This window comes from Cherax quadricarinatus, chromosome 29, assembly GCF_038502225.1.
Source record: "Cherax quadricarinatus isolate ZL_2023a chromosome 29, ASM3850222v1, whole genome shotgun sequence".
NCBI classification, from domain to species: Eukaryota; Metazoa; Arthropoda; class Malacostraca; order Decapoda; family Parastacidae; genus Cherax; species Cherax quadricarinatus.
This window is the reverse complement of record NC_091320.1, coordinates 10,227,850-10,248,431: the sequence shown is the minus strand read 5'-3', so window position 1 is coordinate 10,248,431 and position 20,582 is coordinate 10,227,850.

Sequence of the window (20,582 nt, the reverse complement as noted above, 5' to 3'; positions counted from 1 at the left end):
GCGGGGAAATATTTTTTTCCCCGAAAAATTCGCTTTCTTTACACTTTTTCCGTAACCTACGAGTGTTTATTACAGTTAACTATCATAAACCTCCGTTGTCTCTCATCGGAGTATATGGCCTTGAGATAGGACTGGTCCATTTATTTATTTATTTATTATAAATTTGTGCACACATACAGAGGTACAAAAAAAAAAAAAAATACAGATAAGAGCAGCATGCCAAAGCCACTTATACCATGCATAGCATTACGGGCTGGCTTAAAATTAACTTAAGATTAACTAAGCAATGATGAAGTCAGTGATAAAACATTAATGTAAACAGATTACTATAAAGCACAAGTGAGTATTACAAAGACAGGTCATATGAAGGATTCTGTTAGGTAGTGTATTTAAAAAATAATAAAGTTAGATTCGGTTTTAGGTTTAACATTTATGTGATATAATTGTGAGAAACATTTAAGATATACAATTTATAAGGTTCAGTTATTCAGTATTTATTTGGTTTTGGGTGAGTAAGTGATCTTTGAGTAGAGACTTGAATTTATAAACAGGTAGTGTTTCTTTTATATTTACAGGTAATGAATTCCAGATTTTAGGGCCTTTTATGTGCATTGAGTTTTTGCATAGTGTGAGATGAACACGAGGAACATCAAAGAGTGATCTGTGCCTTGTGTTATGGTCATGTGTTCTGTTGAGGTTGGCAAGGAGATGTTTGAGGGGAGGGTTAATATCAGAGTTAAGTGTTCTATGTATGTAATAGGTGCAGTAATAAGTATGGATGTTTTGTATGGTGAGTAGGTTTAGTGTATTGAATATTGGTGGAGTGTGCTGCCTGTAGTGAGAATTTGTTATCATTCTAACTGCAGCCTTTTGTTGGGTAATTAGTGGTCTGAGATGGTTAATTGTTGTTGAGCCCCATGCACAAATTCCATATTATGCTATATATCATTTGTTCTGGCGTACTTTTTATGTTTATATGCTATTATTATATCGCCTTATGTCATATTAATTAATTGTGGTAGTTAAATAAGCCTTATAATTGATAATAGCGTGAGTATAGAATATTTTGTTGGCTGGTGCGTGTCGGCCATCTCAGCACTATTCCCAGGGGAGGTTCCTGATTGGTTGCTAGACCATATTAGCTCCGCCCACTCCACCATGATCTCAAATGGTGAATTTGTATTATATTAGACTTAAGAGATTTCGTTCGGATTTTTAACCCCGGAGGGTTAGCCACCCAGGATAACCCAAGAAAGTCAGTGCGTCATCGAGGACTGTCTAACTTATTTCCATTGGGGTCCTTAATCTTGTCCCCCAGGATGCGACCCACACCAGTCGACTAACACCCAGGTACCTATTTGCTGCTAGGTGAACAGGACAACAGGTGTAAGGAAACGTGTCGAAATGTTTCCACCCGCCGGGAATCGAACCCGGGCCCTCCGTGTGTGAAGCAGGAGCTTTAGCCACCAGGCCACCGGAAAAAAATGGCACCAGGCCACACGGAAAAAAATGGCACTTCAACGTGCATGCTACGCAAGGCGCTGTCACCATGCATGTTATAAATGACTATAATTCCTTGTAAAAACATCATATAATGATGATAATTATGCCAGAGTGTTGCCAGAAAGTTCAGCTATTTTTTGGTATGAATAATTAAATTTTCGTATTTTTTCTATTTTTTTTCTCCGCGCACCGCGTAGTGCATGTGCCCTTGCAAGAACCCTTTTGGGTTAGTCATCAAGTCCCTTGCGACCTTAGCCTCATAATGCCTTTTAGCTTTTCTTATTCCTTCTTTTATTTCTCTCTCTAAATGAATATATTGATATCTTAACTGCCCATCCCCTCTTTGGATACACCTATACATGCCTCCCCTTCGAGGGGCCAGGCCTAGGTTTGGCAGGCGGTAACTCCACCACCAGCCTCGAAATGTTGCACCCAGTTCCTCACTGAATGCTCACACACACCAATATTCTCCACTATTTCTTTCATCTGGTGCCCAGCTTCATGAACCCTATGATTTGAGCTATAGTTTGAGGTGTTAAAGACCTCTTTTTTACCTATAATCAAACAAGTACAGTGGAACCTCAAATTTTTAACGTATCGCTTATCGAACTCTTCAAAAATCGACTGCTTTTTTTGAACCAACTTTGTCCCTATTATTGAACTCGCCAAATACGCTATTCCTAGCTCCAACCAACCCCATAGAAGTTACACTCATCATAGACACCCTTAAAAACAAGGCAGGAGACATAAACAACTTGCCTGGTTTTATGTACAAAAATGCTCCTCAAGTATTGTCAACAATTATTGCAACGCTCTTTAACAAATCCATTGAATCATCTACCTTCCCAACAATCCTCAAAATAGCGAGGGTCACTCCGATCCACAAAGGAGGTGACCAAGCTGACTTAAATAACTATAGACCAATACCTAACTTACCAATGCTCTCTAAAATCTTTGAAAAATTAATTCATAGACGGATCTATTCCTACCTCGTCTCACAAAACATATTAAGCCCTTGTCAGTTTGGAATCAGGAATAATAAAAGCACAAATGATGCTATCATACACATGCTAGAACTAATATATACCGCACTTGAAAAGAAAGAAGTCCCACTGGGCATTTTCATTGATTTACGTAAAGCTTTCAATACAGTCGACCATGAACTGCTCTACTCCAAATTAATGCACTATGGTATCATAGGCCACTCCCTCAACTACCTAAAATCATACCTTAGTAACAGAACTCAATATGTGTATGCAAATGATGCAAACTCTTCCACCCAGCCAGTCACAGTAGGAGTCCCACAAGGAAGCATCCTTGGACCACTCCTCTTTCTCATCTACATCAATGATCTACTGAACGCATCACAACTACTCAAACCCATATTATTTGCAGATGACACTACATATGCCTTTTCCCCCCCAAACACAGTCATACTAGCAAACATTGTCAATACCGAATTGCAGAAAATATCTGCCTGGATGATAACTAACAAACTTACCCTGAACATTGATAAAACATATTTCATTCAGTTTGGAAACAAAGCTGCAAATGATCCAATTAACATAACGCTAAATGGATCATCAGTCACAAGACTCACAGAGGAAAAATTCCTAGGTATCCACCTTGACAGTAGCCTTAAGTTCCAGACACACATACAACAAATCACCAAGAAAATATCCAAGACTGTAGGCATACTATCAAAGATAAGGTACTACATTCCACAATCAGCTCTCCTGGCACTGTACCATACACTCATATACCCTTATCTTACATATGGAATTTGTTCATGGGGATCAACAACATCCAATCACCTAAAACCCCTCATAACCCAGCAAAAGGCAGGAGTAAGAATAACAAATTCCCACTCCCGCCAGCATACTCCACCACTTTTCAAAAGTCTGAATCTACTCACCTTTAAGAACATCGATACTTATTCATGTGCCTACTACATACACAGAACAATACATGCAAATGTAAACCCTCCACTCAAACTTCTCCTCTCCAACCTAAACAGGACACATGGCCACAACACAAGACACAGATCTCTTTTTGATATACCTCGTGTCCATATCACACTGTGTAAAAACTCCATTCAATTCAATTCAATTCAAGTTTATTCTCTATAATGGTTACAATGTGGGGTTTACAGGTTCTGGGTATTTTGTGGTTTACATGTTATAAAATACTAATTACAGAGGGGGCCACTAGGACACCTAGCATGGCTAGGCATTTCGAGCAGACTTAGATTAATTCTTAACATTAAGTCCTTACAGATTATGGTATTAAGTCTAGGTGACTACATTATAATTTGTGAGTTTAGCAATGTGAATGCTTTTGTTTTGGCACAATACAAGGTGTCTATATTAGAGTATCATAGGCAAACTTATGACTAGACAGGATTTATTATTTTAAGATTAAGATTAGTATTTCTGGGTTTATAGTCAGTGAGTGAGTGAGTGTAATTTTGAACCACCAGGTGGTTATCATGTAGTTAGTTGACGGGGTGGATCAGGGAGATAAGATGTTTTCTAACAGTAAAGGGCCCCAAAATATGGAATTCATTCATATCTCTTGTTCTTCTTTATTTCTTCTATTGTCCATGGGGAAGTGGAAAAGAATCTTTCCTCCGTAAGCCATGCGTGTCGTATGAGGCGACAAAAATGCAGGGAGCAATGGGCTAGTAACCCCTTCTCCTGTAAACATTTACTAAAAAAGAGAAGAAGAAAAACTTTATAAAACTGGGATGCTTGAATGTGCGTGGATGTAGTGCGGATGACAAGAAACAGATGATTGCTGATGTTATAAATGAAAAGAAGTTGGATGTCCTGGCCCTAAGCAAAACAAAGCTGAAGGGGGTAGGGGAGTTTCGGTGGAGAGAAATAAATGGGATTAAATCTGGAGTATCTGAGAGAGTTAGAGCTAAGGAAGGGGTAGCAATAATGTTGAAGGATCAGTTATGGAAGGAGAAAAGAGAATATGAATGTGTAAATTCAAGGATTATGTGGATTAAAGTAAAAGTTGGATGCGAAAAGTGGGTCATAATAAGCGTGTATGCACCTGGAGAAGAGAGGAATGTAGAGGAGAGAGAGATTTTGGGAGATGTTAAGTGAATGTATAGGAACCTTTGAACCAAGTGAGAGAGTAATTGTGGTAGGGGACCTGAATGCTAAAGTAGGAGAAACTTTTAGAGAGGGTGTGGTAGGTAAGTTTGGGGTGCCAGGTGTAAATGATAATGGGAGCCCTTTGACTGAACTTTGTATAGAAAGGAGTTTAGTTATAGTAATACATATTTTAAGAAAAAGAGGATAAATAAGTGTACAAGATATGATGTAGGGCGAAATGACAGTAGTTTGTTGGATTATGTATTAGTAGATAGAAGACTGTTGAGTACACTTTAAGATGCACATGTTTATAGAGGGGCCACAGATATATCAGATCACTTTTTAGTTGTAGCTACACTGAGAGTAAAAGGTAGATGTGATACAAGGAGAATAGAAGCATCAGGGAAGAGAGAGGTGAAGGTTTATAAACTAAAAGAGGAGGCAGTTGGGGTAAGATATAAACAGCTATTGGAGGATAGATGGGCTAATGAGAGCATAGGCAATGGGGTCGAAGAGGTATGGGGTAGGTTTAAAAATGTAGTGTTAGAGTATTCAGCAGAAGTTTGTTACAGGAAAGTGGGTGCGGGAGGGAAGAGGAGCGATTGGTGGAATGATGAAGTAAAGAGAGTAGTAAGGGAGAAAAAGTTAGCATATGAGAAGTTTTTACAAAGTAGAAGTGATGCAAGGAGGGAAGAGTATATGGAGAAAAAGAGAGAGGTTAAGAGAGTGGTGAAGCAATGTAAAAAGAGAGCAAATGAGAGAATGGATGAGATGTTATCAACAAATTTTGTTGAAAATAAGAAAAAGTTTTGGAGTGAGATTAACAAGTTAAGGAAGCCTAGAGAACAAATGGATTTGTCAGTTAAAAATAGGAGAGGAGAGTTATTAAATGGAGAGTTAGAGGTATTGGGAAGATGGAGGGAATATTTTGAGGAATTGTTAAATGTTGAAGAAGATAGGGAAGCTGTGATTTCGTGTATAGGGCAAGGACGAATAACATCTTGTAGGAGTGAGGAAGAGCCAGTTGTGAGTGTGGGGGAAGTTTGTGAGGCAGTAGGTAAAATGAAAGGGGGTAAAGCAGCTGGGATTGATGGGATAAAGATAGAAATGTTAAAAACAGGTGGGCTGGAGTGGTTGGTGCTATTATTTGTATGGAAGAGGGTAAGGTACCTAGGGATCTTCAGAGAGCATGCATATTTCCTTTGTATAAAGGCAAAGGGGACAAAAGAGAGTGAAAAAATTATAGGGAGATAAGTCTGTTGAGTATACCTGGTAAAGTGTATGGTAGAGTTATAATTGAAAGAATTAAGAGTAAGACGGAGAATAGGATAGCAGATGAACAAGGAGGCTTTAGGAAAGGTAGGGGGTGTGTGGACCAGGTGTTTACAGTGAAACATATAAGTGAACAGTATTTAGATAAGGCTAAAGAGGTTTTCGTGGCATTTATGGATTTGGAAAAGGCGTATGACAGGGTGGATAGGGGGGCAATATGGCAGATGTTGCAAGTGTATGGTGTAAGAGGTAGGTTACTGAAAGCAGTGAAAAGTTTTTACGAGGATAGTGAGGCTCAAGTTTGAGTATGTAGGAAAGAGGGAGATTATTTCCCAATAAAAGTAGGCCTTAGACAAGGATGTGCGATGTCACCGTGGTTGTTTAATATATTTATAGATGGGGTTGTAAGAGAAGTAAATGCGAGGGTCTTGGCAAGAGGCGTGGAGTTAAAAGATAAAGAATCACACATAAAGTGGGAGTTGTCACAGTTGCTCTTTACTGATGATACTGTGCTCTTAGGAGATTCTGAAGAGAAGTTGCAGAGGTTGGTGGATGAATTTGGTAGGGTATGTAAAAGAAGAAAATTAAAAGTGAATACAGGAAAGAGTAAGGTTATGAGGATAACAAAAATATTAGGTGATGAAAGATTGGATATCAGATTGGAGGGAGAGAGTATAGAGGAAGTGAATGTATTCAGATATTTGGGAGTGGAGGTGTCAATGGATGGATCTATGAAAGATGAGGTGAATCATAGAATTGATGAGGGGAAAAGGGTGAGCGGTGCACTTAGAAGTCTGTGGAGACAAAGAACTTTGTCCTTGGAGGCAAAGAGGGGAATGTATGAGAGTATAGTTTTACCAACGCTCTTATATGGGTGTGAAGAGTGGGTGATGAATGTTGCAGCGAGGAGAAGGCTGGAGGCAGTGGAGATGTCATGTCTGAGGGCAATGTGTGGTGTAAATATAATGCAGAGAATTCGTAGTTTGGAAGTTAGGAGGAGGTGTGGGATTGCTAAAATTGTTGTCCAGAGGGCTGAGGAAGGGTTGTTGAGGTGGTTCGGACATGTAGAGAGAATGGAGCGAAACAGAATGACTTCAAGAGTGTATCAGTCTGTAGCGGAAGGAAGGTGGGGTAGGGGTCGGCCTAGGAAAGGTTGGAGGGAGGGGGTAAAGGAGGTTTTGTGTGCGAGGGGCTTGGACTTCCAGTGGGCATGCGTGAGCGTGTTTTATAGGAGTGAATGAAAACAAATGGTTTTTAATACTTGACATGCTGTTGGAGTGTGAGCAAAGTAACATTATGAAGGGGTTCAGGGAAACCGGCAGGCCGGACTTGAGTCCTGGAGATGGGAAGTACAGTGCCTGCACTCTGAAGGAGGGGTGTTAATGTTGCAGTTTAAACACTGTAGTATAAAGCACCCTTCTGGCAAGACAGTGATGGAGTGAATGATGGTGAAAGTTTTTCTTTTTCGGGCCACCCTGCCTTGGTGGGAATCGGCCAGTGTGTTAATAAAAAAAAATAAAAAATACCAGAAGATATTAAAGTAACCCAGTCTGAAAATCAATTTAGGACTCTTCTCAAAAGCCACTTAATCGCCCAAGACTAAACGCTAATACTCAGTACACACATACTCACTTATGTTCTCTCACATCATAACTTCAACAATCACTTTGAACCTTTTATCCATTGTTGAGAGGAAAATAATTGTACCATTGTTTTCACAAAAAGCATTTTTGAATAGATGAATTTATCTTTTGTCTTATACAAATTTTGATTCACTTATAATTAATTAATCAACTGTTCAACCATGAAATAATTACTATCCTACTGTACAACTATGATATAATCCCTAGTGTTAAGTAGACTGTAAGCCAATAATGTTAAGTTGGCCCATAATGTCTAGGTATAATAGAGGCTCTCTTTGCATTGCAACCCACTATTGTAAATCCAAAATCTCAATATACTGTTTGCAAAGACATTAAATAAATAAATAAATAAATAAATAGACACAGTTGGGAGAGGAGAAAATTTTTTGAGCATGCGGTTGCCTGTGGGGTGGAATGGGCTACAGCCATCCCCTGCCAGCATCAGCCACCCCCACCCCCAGTGACTTGACTGAATGACTTGACTGACTGAATGATTTGTCTGACTTACTGATTGACTTCTCTTAACCCTTAAACTGTCCAAACGTAGATCTACACTTTTTCAACATTTGAAAGTATGTAAAAAACGTAGATCTTCTTTTTGTTTTTTTTACATTTGAAAACGTGTAAAATAAAATTGGTCTACATTTTTTTTTGTTATATTTGAAAATATGTAAAAAAACGTAGATCTACTTTTGGAACACTAGGCATGTGAACATAGATAAGTTTGGACAGTTTAAGGGTTAATGAATGATTTGACTGACTGACTGAATGACATGACTGACTGACTTGACTGACTGACTTACTTAATTGACTTACTGACTTGACTTAATGACTTGACTGGTTTATGCACACTCCACCACAACCATCGACTTCAGTACCAGCACCACTACCATCCCCCTCAGCCCAGTAGGGCCACAGCATAACTCTCCTCTCTCTTCACAATCATCCACAAACACCAGCATCCACAATTTAAAGTAAGAAATACTATTATTTCTGTTGCATGTAGTCTTAAGCAGCAAAAACAACATAATACATCACGACTATGATCTACAATTACATATTCGTTTTATTTTTGTAAGATCTGGAGGTCTAAAAAAAAGTTATTTGTTTTTTTTTTGTGGGGGGTGGAGGGGTTCCCAGGAACATAACCCTATTTTTCCCATAAGTTCTTCAGTTTGTTTAACATGGTTTTGTCTAACACGGCATTTTCAGGAACGTAACTACTTTGTTAAACTACGGTCTACTGTATTTAAAATCAAAGAACTGATACCTAAATCAGCTCATTTGTAAATCTTTTATTGTTTTGTGACATCTAAATAGGAATTAGAATGAAATTGGAGCCATCTGTGGGCCAGTAATTTCATTCGACCAACCGACTTTATTTCATCGATGTCATTATGTTGTACAAACATGTTCCAGATTTGAAGTCATTATGGAAAAGAATAATCTCAGATGAAGTAGTAGTAGGGAATCCAACAGAGCCGCTGGTCCCCAAGATGGTGAGGGGAGGGGTGATTTAGGGGAGTAGCACTAATACCTAAGGAATGATTTTTGCGAGTAGAAATGAGGGTGGCTGTATGACAGGTCACACTTAGGTGTGATTTTTTGGGGGGAGTGGGGAGCTCTAAATGAGGATGGGGCACCGAGTCAGGAATCGAATATATTTTTCCCAAGAATTTTTTTTTCATCTGTGAATACCTTCCCATAACAATCTTGGACCATTCCTTCACCTTTCCTTCCCACCACCCAAACCTTCTCCCCTATTCACTCATCCCATTGTCCTCATCATCTCTCCTTCAGTATAGGAGTAAGAATGAAGGTAAGAGTGATTAAGCAAAAGTGAAAGTGAGTGAACATGAGTATGAAAACGATTTTGTGTGTGAGTAATTGAGTTACCTGTTAGGAAGGAGACGACAGTGCTGATGATGAAGGTGTTTATGATACCAATGATCAAATTGTAGCAGTACGAGATGTCATAGATGGTGTGTTCCGAGCCTCTGTGGATACATCATCATCATCATTACTCTTACCATTATCAGCATTGTCATCGTCATACTCATCCACAAAATAATAATACTTAACCGACTCGAAGATTTAAATCAATGCATTATCCACTGGACTATGAGGGCCTGATATGATTCATACTTGCAGCTGTATTTCTAAACTCACTAGGAAGATTTACATGGCCCTTGGAAGAGAAGGATGAGGAGAGGGAGAAAGGCAAGATTCACAGGAACAACATAAGTTGCAAGAGGAAAACAAAGAAATGGTGGAAAGCCAGAAAGAAAGAACAAATAGAATTGAAAGGTCATTCGAGTTAAATGTTGTTAAATGTAATGGAAATATTTTATATCAAGATTTGTAGATGTAGAATAGAACTTCTAGCACTCCTTATGTGGTATAATAATAAAAATGTAGAATCTGACTCAGGCATTGGTACAGCAGTTGTAGTGAAGTTGAAGCCAAGTGTGTTATTGAGGCCATTATGGAGAACATCGATGAAGGTGACTCGGAGAGTATTGTTAAAGTTCTCTGGGCAGCCGAGAGTAGAGAGAGGCATCTTCTTGGGGTTTCCACCACCTCTTACTAGTTTGCCAATCACTAGCCACATGTTGAACAAGAAAGCCAGACACACGCTCACGATGGCGCCCTTCAGGAGATGAAGAAACACTGCTAGTTCTAGTTCCCTCTTTCTTTTTCTCTTTCTCTTCTAAGCCACAATAATATTCTAATATGACATCAAATAAAGCATATTATTATTAATATATTAATAGAGGGAAGACATAATCCTTTGAACACACAAAATTAGGAAGAGAGCACAAAAGAAACATCAAAATACAAAATTCTTTTCACCTTTTTATTAACCCAAGGAGCACATATGCCCACCAGGAAGATACCACCAAGGGGTCCCTTGATGGCGCTTATGAGGGTGTTGGCCACATTAAAGATGGTGCCCAGCTCTCCCACCAGTAATCCTATACATGTACCCACCATCACCGTCGTAGTTGCTGTGTGTTGATATCAAGAGAAAAGAGTCGGTAATTACATATTTTTTTGGCTATAGACCTAGAAGTGGTGCCAAATCTATCTTTGAGAAATTGCATTTATAAAACCACTTAAAGATTCTATAGCTTAAGGGATTTCGAGAATGTCAAGACCTTCCAGATGGAAATTAAGAACTTCTGCAACTTCAAATTCTTCAACCTATGTGAGATCATCGATACCTTCAAACTGGATAAAATGATATCAGCAGAAGCTAAAAATTTTGTGGCAAAGAAACAGAAAAGAGGAAGCAATAATGAATTTAGAGACACAAACAATAAAACTTTATGGGTATAATATTACCTCTAGTCAGATGATAAACATTTTCTCTTCTTTGAAGAGATCTCTATTTTACCTGTGTGAAAACTTTGGTTTTAATAGCGCGAGAAAAATTCAAACAATCTGTCAAATTTGTTATTTTTTTTTTTGAGAAAGACGAATGCTTTGGATTCCAGTAATAAACAGGTAGGCTTACTAGCGCCCTCTGAGTGGAGATGATTTACACAGCCATACAATTATTGTCTAGATGGACTAAGATCTTTGTGTTGAATATAAAGAACTTGACCATAGAAGATTAAATTGTGAATTATTCTCTGTAACTTTATAAATACTGATCTACATCAGCATTTGCAGTTTGGAACTTTAAAATATGCATAATGTATTACACAAAATCTTAATAATGTTGGTGGAACGACGTTCAGTGGTGTTACCAAAGTACGGCAGGTCCTTCAGGTAGTCCACCCAGATAACACAAGCTATGGCGTTCCCGACTGATGATAGTGAACTGTAGGGGTGAATACAACATATATTTTATTCACATGTTGGACAAACCTACAATAGAAAAAAATTATTAGAATGCCGAGGCAGCAACAATATACATATATAAAACAAATTTAAAAGTATCACAACCCAATCATGGTTCTGGGAGCATTAAAAAGTTATCCATTTTTTTCTCGATAGTGTGGATTAGTTGCGTTTGTATAACAGTTATATTAGTTAACCTATATAAGTGCCACAGCTAAAATTGTGAAATTTGAAGTGTGTCAGTCATAGATAAGTAAGACACTGCCAAATTAAAACCAGGTTTAAAATGTGGACAGATGCAGCAGCTCTGTGTCAGAGGAGTTAAGAGAGAGAGAGAGAGAGAGAGAGAGAGAGAGAGAGAGAGAGAGAGAGAGAGAGAGAGAGAGAGAGAGAGAGAACGCTATATCAGCTTGGGGAAACAGAGGCAAATAATATTTGCACCTGAGAAAATACAAATAATGATGGTCTCTAGGCACCATGATGGTAATGCCAGTGCAGTAGTAAGTATGAATGGGAGGGTGCTGGTACCTGGGGAAGAAGTTGATATCCTTGGGGAGAAATATGGCTCCAAACTGACCATGAAGAACCATGTTGTAAATCTTGTAAACAAGGCAGCCAGGAAGCTTACAGCACTTCCCCGTATCTCTAGTCTGCTTGACAGCAGGGGTTGCAAGATTCTGTATGACGCACAAGTATGCTCACACCTTGAGTTTGCTCTACTTTCTCGGTTTGCCCGTGCTCCCGCTCTTATCTGCGACTACTTGACAGAGTAAAGAACAGAGCAAGACGTCTCATCTCTGGCCTGGACCCATCCTAGATAGATCTGTAATTTCAGCAGAGCCTTCAACACAGGGGGGATGTGGGTGGCCTTACTGTTATATACAAGGCCAATATTGTCGAAGTACCACACTTGGATCCACTTCGAGGACAGCGAGAAGGAAGCTTCTATAAAACAAGACGGGCAGAAAGCAGCAACTTCACTCTGGCTGTACCTTTCTCCAGAACATCACTTCATCCGAGATCATTTATGCTCAGGATGACTCGAGTATGGAACATATTCATACAGCATTATGATGTCAACGAGATAAGTTGATCAAATGAAAATGCTGGCCCATAGATGGTTCCAACTTCATCCTGTTCTCTACTTGTATGTTTCATAACAATAAAAATACTTGTATGTTTCATAACAATAAAAATTCTTTCAAATGAGCTGATGTAGGTAACAGCTCTTAGTTTGTCAATAAAGTTAGGAATCCTTAGCCTGCAAATAGCTTGTCAATAAAACTAGGGATCGTTAGGTAAGACACATATGCAACAGTTAGACAACTTTATTCCGAAACGTTTCGCCTACACAGTAGGCTTCTTCAGTCGAATACAGAAAGTAGGCAGGAACAGTAGAGATGTGAAGACGATGTAATCAGTCCATCACCCTTGAAGTCGTAGAAGTTGAGGTTGTCAGTCCCTCGGCCTGGAGAAGTTCAGTTCCATAGTCAGGAACTATCTGAAGATCAAGCGACAGTGCGGAGACTTAAATACTGTCGGAAGGAGAGATGCAGGGTAGTAGTAGTAGTAGTAGTAGTAGTAGTAGTAGTAGTAGTGAGAGGCCACTGAGAGGTCATGTCCCTCTCAGATCCAACACTTCTCACTTGAAAAGCTTGTCCAAGGTGTTTTCTGTACCAAGATGCCACGTGTTGCAGTGTCTGACAAGATGAACATCAAAATGGTATACAATACCGACAGGTTGTATACCATTTTGATGTTCATCTTGTCAGACACTGCAACACGTGGCATCTTGGTACAGAAAACACCTTGGACAAGCTTTTCAAGTGAGAAGTGTTGGATCTGAGAGGGACATGACCTCTCAGTGGCCTCTCACTACTACTACTACTACTACTACCCTGCACCTCTCCTTCCGACAGTATTTAAGTCTCTGCACTGTCGCTTGATCTTCAGATAGTTCCTGACTATGGAACTGAACTTCTCCAGGCCGAGGGACTGACAACCTCAAATTCTACGACTTTAAGGGTGATGGACTGATTACATCGTCTTCACATCTCTACTGTTCCTGCCTACTTTCTGTATTCGACTGAAGAAGCCTACTGTGTAGGCGAAACGTTTCGGAATAAAGTTGTCTAACTGTTGCATATGTGTCTTACCTAACAACCTGTCGGTATTGTATACCATTTTGATGTTCATCTTGTCAGACACTGCAACACGTGGCATCTTGGTACAGAAAACACCTTGGACAAGCTTTTCAAGTGAGAAGTGTTGGATCTGAGAGGGACATGACCTCTCAGTGGCCTCTCACTACTACTACTACTACTACTACTACTACTACTACTACTACTACCCTGCATCTCTCCTTCCGACAGTATTTAAGTCTCCGCACTGTCGCTTGATCTTCAGATAGTTCCTGACTATGGAACTGAACTTCTCCAGGCCGAGGGACTGACAACCTCAACTTCTACGACTTCAAGGGTGATGGACTGATTACATCGTCTTCACATCTCTACTGTTCCTGCCTACTTTCTGTATTCGACTGAAGAAGCCTACTGTGTAGGCGAAACGTTTCGGAATAAAGTTGTCTAACTGTTGCATATGTGTCTTACCTAACAACCTGTCGGTATTGTATACCATTTTGATGTTCAAAACTAGGGATCCTTAGCCTAACCTTCTCAAACCCTGTTAAAAAAAAGAAGAGAGACAGAGAGAGAGAGAGAGAGACAGAGAGAGAGAGAGCCAGCCAGCCAGCCAGCCAGCCAGCCAACCAGCCAGCCAGCCGGGGATTAACCCACAAAAAGAGTAGAAATGTCAGAGTTAAAAAATAAGCCATTTGTAACACCTTGGTATCCTTGTTTAGTGACTTTTCATTTGTGCAGCAGATGAAACTCCTTTACATTAATGATAAATTAGACACATGTGCAACTCTTGCGTACCTTTATTGAGGAAACATTTCGCCACATAGTGGCTTCATCAGTCCATACAAAGGAGAATCTTGAAGATAAGGAAGAGAATGAGGTAATCAGTCTCTCAACCTTGAGTCGATGTGGTCAGATTTAGATAAGATTTTGCCACGAAAGTGGCTAGTTTATTGTGCACCCCATATCCATCCTGTGGACGGTAGCGCGAGAGCATATGAATACACAAAAGGCCTAGGAACTAGGCCCCAAAGGGTTAACAGGAATGCATGTGGATTTATATCTACATATCTATAGTTCACTTATCTGTTACAAGCAAATTTAGGAAATTTGCTTAGTATATCTGGTATCTTATTTTCATTAATAAGATATCTTGACATGTCGCATAGGTTATTATACTGTCTGTCTCTGTATTCCTCAATAAGTGGACAATTAAGCACATAGTGTTCAAGAGAGTGACCATATGCCTGATCACATAATTTACATTTAGTTTGATCATCATCTGTGTGTCTCCCAAACTGCCAGAAGTACTTGTAACCAAGCCTAAGTCTGGCCACTACAACATCAGTCAGTCTGTTCACATTGCAAGTTGCTCCATAAACATACTTATCTACGTTCATGTTAACATAGTGGGTTATAGATCTACTCAGGCTTCTAACTGCATTCCTATAACAATCATTTTCATTATTTACTTCTCTCCTAATATTATTCCTAATTCTAGACACAGTTATACCAAAGTTATATTCTACATTCTCCTTCTCGATACTCTTCTTGGCTAACATATCAACTTTATCATGAAGGAGTAATCCAATGTGTGATGGGATCCATAGCAATTGTACATTAATTCCTTTGTCCCTAATTTTTGAGTATCTATACCTGGCTTCCCCAATGAGCATGTTGTTGGAGTCATTATATGAGTCAAGAGCCTTCAATGATGACATAGAATCAGTAATGATGATAGAGTCAAGCTCAGTGTCATAGGTTAGCTTTAGCCCCATTAGGATTGCAAACAATTCAGTTTGCAGTGTAGACGCCCAGTTGTTAATTCTTATGCCTAACTCAACAAATTTGTTATCGTTCTTAACTAGGGAGGTGGCAACAAGAGCAGATGCAGCCCTGCCAGAAGACTCCTGTTTAGATCCATCATTGTATGTAACTTATTACTACCAGCTAGGTGAGAAATTTCTTCTTGGGCATTTGCTCTAACAAGTGATTTAAGGAAGGGATTACTAGCATTGAGCTTCTTCGGAGGGACTTACAGGTATGTGATATTAAATGAACACATCTTCCATGGAGGGGTGAAATGCTCTTATTGCCTACAGTGATACAGTTCATGCAGGTTATAAAAATGCAATTGCACGTTTTCACAATCCATTCAGATCTGTGTGTATTTACCTCTAGACACTTGGTAAGATTCATTGTGACAGTGTCTGGTTCATTTCTCAACATTCTAATACCAAGTACAGTGTTAATCTCAACAATCCTATCACTGATACTAGAAATACCAAGCTCCTTCCTCATATTAAGAACTTTTGTAGATCTGGGACAGCCAAGAATAATTCTGAGAGCTTCATTCTGCATCAACTCCAAGGGTCGGAGAGAACTTTCCCTAGCTAATACCAACATGGGAGCAGCATAATCAATTAAGGACCTAACATAGGCTATGTACATCATTCTCACGATTCTCACATTAGCACCATAGTTGGGGTTGTAGCCAGCAACAGCTTTGAGAGCATTTACCCTAGCTTTTCATTTCTTATTTAGTTGTGGTATAGTGGATTTGTTAAAGGGTACATCTACACCAAGATATCTGTAAGTTTTAACGTAGCTAATGATTTCACCCTGCAAATAGATGGGTGGGGGATGTCGTTTCCTTGTTAATATCTTTGTTTTAGAGGAAGATATTATGAGGCCTAGTCGATTACAAATTGCTTGAACTTCATTAAGAATGGTACTCATCTTCTTATGCCCTGTTGTATGGATCATGATATCATCAGCATAGCTTATAGCTATATGTTTAGGTGAGGTAGGTAAAGCATTTAGGAGAGCATTAATCAGAATATAAAATAGCATGGGACTAAGAACACCTCCCTGCGGTATACCTAAAGACATTTCTTTAGACTCACTTCTAAAGCCTTGGTAAAGGACAGATGATACTCTATTTGACAGGTATCCTATTATCCAGCAGAGTAAGCTACCACCAATATTCATTTTGGCTAGTTTATGTAGTATAACGGTTCTGTTCGCAATAACAAATGCAGATTTTAGATCAAGAAAAGTGGTAAAATAAGTAGAGGTGTGTGCAGTGAGAAAGGTGGAAATACAGTTCTGCACACTTTTACCTTTCATGAACCCATAGAGGTAGGGGGAAAGTTGGTGTCTGATTCTGTAGTACAGTCCGTTAAGTATCATTCTTTCAAAAGTTTTACAAAGACAGCTAGTTAAGGAGATCGGTCTAAATGTATCAGGCTGTTGGGGATTAGGGATAGGTACAATGAGACTATTGGTCCACGAACTGAGATTATACAATGCCAACAAAGGGTTATCAGGCACGTGCCTTAGAGTTCTGAGAATATCATAGGTTATACCATCCTCTCCAGGAGCAGTTGATCGACCTTTAGTTAATGCATTATCTAATTCATCCTGGGTGAAGAGGCAATCACTCTCATCAATATTTTGGCTCATAAAATTAATCAGTTTCAACATTTCTTCAAAAGTACTCTCTAATTTTTTTTCTAATATGAGATGGAAGGTTTTCATGCCTGGATGTTTTGGACCAGTCATTTATGATGTCATTTGCTTTTTCAATAGGAAAGGGATGAGAAACATTGCCAGTCTTTTTCCTGGTTATTTTATTTATACCTTTCCAAGCCAAATTTAAAAGGGTGGACCTATTTAATCCACTAACAAAGTGTTCCCATTCCTGTTGCCTAAGTTCTTGCTTTCTATTTCTTGCATTTGTTAGTGCAGCTTGGAACGTTCTGAGCAGGTCTGGGGTTCTACATTCACGGTATGCTTTACCAATCCTCCTAGCTGCTGCATGTGTTAGATTGCATAGCTCTGGATCATTGTAGTATTTACATTGGTTTTTATTGTTATTTATAGTGGAGGGTCTTTGTTTCCTATTCCTGCCCACTTGATCTGTGAGGACAGTCTCAATAATGGCAACTAAATCATCATTAAATTTTTGTGTGCCAATGGGCTGGTAATTCTTATACCATTGATCCAAGTGGTTAATAAAGTTATCTCTGTATTCTTGGTTGAGAATAAATTTCCTCCTTCTGAATTTAGATTCTTGATTGCTGGAGATGTGATCAAGATTGACAGTTGTTAGTCTTGGGAAGTGATCAGATAGAAGATCATCAACTATGACCGAGTCATGCATCGTATATGATGTATTAAATCCAAGACACAGATCTAGTATGCCACCATATATGTGAGTAGGCTCAGTAGTGCCCACAATTCGAACATTATCATGCTCATTTAGCAATTTCACTAGTTTAGTTCCATTGGTGTTTGTTATAGACCCACCAATATTCTTATGTCTGGCATTAAAATCTCCAAGAATGTGGGTAGGTTCACTGTTGTTGTGATCTGGTAAAGCATCAGGTCGAAGCTGGTTCGCTGGGGCATAGAGATTAAAAATGTTTATGGAAAAATCGCCTGCATATACTTTGACACCATGATACTGCATGTTAACTCGACTCTGCAAGGAAAGGAGTGAATGTGGCAAGTTCTTTCTGACATACATCACACAACAGTTGGTTGACCTTAGGTTATAAGCCGCATATCCAGGCAAGTTTGGTGGAGGTGCTCCATCTTTCAATCTACATTCCTGCAAACACATGACATCAATATTCTTGGTTGCACTAATATGATGTAAGTCAGGCAACCGCTTCCTGATGGAAACAATGTTCCATGAAAAGATTTGTAATGTATCCATTGTCAGGGCCGGATTACCGCATAGGCAAACTAGGCATTTGCCTAGGGCCCCGCGCATTTGGGAGCCCTGCGGTCCAAGGGGTTCAGGGGCTCATCCAAGACTGCGCACATGGTGCAAGTGCAAAGGGGTCCCTACCTAAAAAGTTCAAGTGTTTGTAGAGTAAAATTGATTTTTAAAAATTAATCAAAACAAAAATAATGAAATAAAATAAAATAAAAATAAATAAACCTAACCATAGATGGCAACACTCAACACGCCTTTGTTTACATCAGAACAGCTGTGTTTTCCCGCTAATGGGTGAGTATGGGAGATTTCTCTCCAATTTTCTGTAGTAATTACACGTTATCTAGACTTGTACTGTGACAAATTAACTGAAGAAATGTAAGACAGCTACATACTTCGTCATTCTGGATTCACTGATTACAGAATTGGTGAAAAGAAAAGAAATCTACCAGAATATCAATGACAAGTTTGGATTTCTGTTCAAAATTACTACTATGCCAGATGCAGACTTGAGAGAAGCTGCATTAAAGTTGCAACAACACCTTTCAGCAGATGTTCAGGACACATTTGTTGAAGAAATAGTTAATTTTTCTGGGTATATGAATCAGATTAAAGCTCCACCTGAAAAATGTGCGCCTTCAGCTGCTTTGAAACATTTAAGAAATGCAGGTATCTCAGAAACCTTCCCTAATGTTGACATAGTGTATCGCCTTTACCTAACACTTCCAGCTACTAACTGTGAAGGAGAACGTTCATTTTCTGTTTTGAAAAGAGTGAAAAACCAGCTCCGTTCAACAATGAGCCAAGACAAATTGTGTAACCTAGCCTTGTTGACCACTGAGTCTGATCTAACAAGAAATATTGATTTTCAGAATATAATTGATGATTTTGCCAATATGAAATCCAGAAAAAAGTTTATTTAAGAAGTGCCTGTGAATATAAACAATTCTTTACTTTCTTGAGTTTATATGATTTGATAGTCTTATGCATGATGCAATGATAACAATAATGGTCAGTGATTTATAAAGGGAATAATAGTGCTGTAGTGGTTATGCTGAATATAATAGGTACATGATGTCACTACTTTAATAGCCTAATCTAGTAATACTATGCTGTCTTGAGTTTATTCTCTTTAAAATGCATGATTTAACAAGATAGTTATAATGGCTGTTGGTAAATGGTTTTGGTTGTCTTGATGTACTTTCCCTATTAAATTTAATCTAAATAGCCAGAATGTATTTAATTAGACCTTAAACAAGCTCACACCGACCCCCCCACCCCCCAACCCCCAAGCTGGAAGGGGTCGCTTCGCTTACCCGTAACTCAAAGGGGCCCCGCCAATCTGAATAGCCTAGGGCCCGGAGACTTCTTAATCCGGCCCTGTCCATTGTAGTGAGTTATTACAATCTCTTGCTCATAAGATGGTAAAACTATAATACTTTGGCTACAGTGTGCAGGCACTTAAGAGCAAATAACATAGTTTGTACGTGTTTATCTTCAGGACCTTTATTTTTAAGCATTTTTCGACATCTTGGCAGCCAGTTAAAAGACAAGTCTTGAAGCCAAGAGTCATGGACTTCTTTCTTATAAATTGCTTGAAACTGATCGGAGATTGCTGCACTTTTGACATCATCACCATACTCAAGAGCATCATCCTGATTACATAGGTTTATTAAACTTGTCAGGATCTGTTCAAGATGCTCAGTTTTTTCTGGAAATTTGTTATAATATGAGGAAGGTCAGGCGAATCCAATGCCTCTCCGGAGGATGGTACTTCAGTCCATCAATCTTGAATAGAATACGGCATATGTGCGGAGAAGGTATATGACACAACTTGGAGGTATAATATCTTGGCCCAGGCCCACTCCTTAGGCCTCTGAGACAGTCTACCATTTTTCCTTCAGAACTTTTAAACAGAAAGACATTTTCATGTTTGGGTTAATAATATGCTTATCTCGGACTTTGTCCAAGCTGAAGGTGTCCCACAGGGATGTTTTGTGAGCACACTTTTTCCTCTGGCTATTAATGATCTGTCCTCTATTCTTCAATCCAATATTTGGTCATCGCTCTATGTTGATGACTTCGCTATAGCTTGTGCAGGCGCTGACTGTCACTTTATTGCAGTTTCTCTCCAGCATGCGGTCAACCGTGTTTCCAATTGGGCCACTACTCATGGGTTTAAATTTTCTAGTACTAAAACTCACGACATTACTTTCACTAGACGTTCTGTCGTCTCTGATCATCCAATGTACCTATATGGTTCGTGTAATCCAGAACGTGATACGGTTAGGTTTCTCGGCCTTCTCTTTGACCGTAGGTTGTCCTGGGAACCTCACATTACCTCTCTGAA